The following is a 556-nucleotide window of genomic DNA, read 5'->3' on the forward strand; positions in this document are numbered from 1 at the left end:
ATTCCCTTACAAGTCCACCCACAACCTCTTCATACCTAAGTTGAGGTGTTGGGACAGGAACACAGAGCCGTGGCTTCAAAGCCACACCCCATTCAGTGCTACAGCCAGCCAGTTCTGCTGCAATGAGTCAAATAAATCCTTACTGGCTTATCACAAGATGTCTCAGACCAGTTGCCCCAGTCATAACATGGTCCCCCTTGCTGGTTGGCAACCTTCAGTCTCGAAAGACTATGGTATAAGCCTACAGAACCCAGTATTCCCAGGCGGTCTCCCATCCAAGTACTAACCAGGCCTGACCCTGCTTAGCTTCTGAGATCCGACGAGATCAGGCATGTGCAGGGTAACAGTTGCTGTCCTAAACAAAAAGTGCTGGGAAGCAGGATGTTTTTCACAGGTAGTGAAAGACACCAGAGGCAAGACACATACCTGTTTTGATGCTTCCTAGTCACTATCAGCGGGCTGCTTACAAACCTACTACTATATAGAAGACAATTCTTCATGCAGAACTCCACGCATAGGCACTTGGGACTCACTAGCAGGAATCCAATTTGCCACC

The 556-nt window shown here is 48.6% G+C and overlaps 1 pseudogene; it reads right to left on the reverse strand.

Annotated features, from left to right (window-relative positions):
• Positions 1–238: 238 nt before the first annotated feature.
• On the reverse strand, positions 239–355 carry LOC136650000 (5S ribosomal RNA; annotated as a pseudogene).
• Positions 356–556: the final 201 nt, after the last annotated feature.

The sequence above is a fragment of the Tiliqua scincoides genome, chromosome 4 (assembly GCF_035046505.1).
Source record: "Tiliqua scincoides isolate rTilSci1 chromosome 4, rTilSci1.hap2, whole genome shotgun sequence".
Classification (NCBI taxonomy): domain Eukaryota; kingdom Metazoa; phylum Chordata; class Lepidosauria; order Squamata; family Scincidae; genus Tiliqua; species Tiliqua scincoides.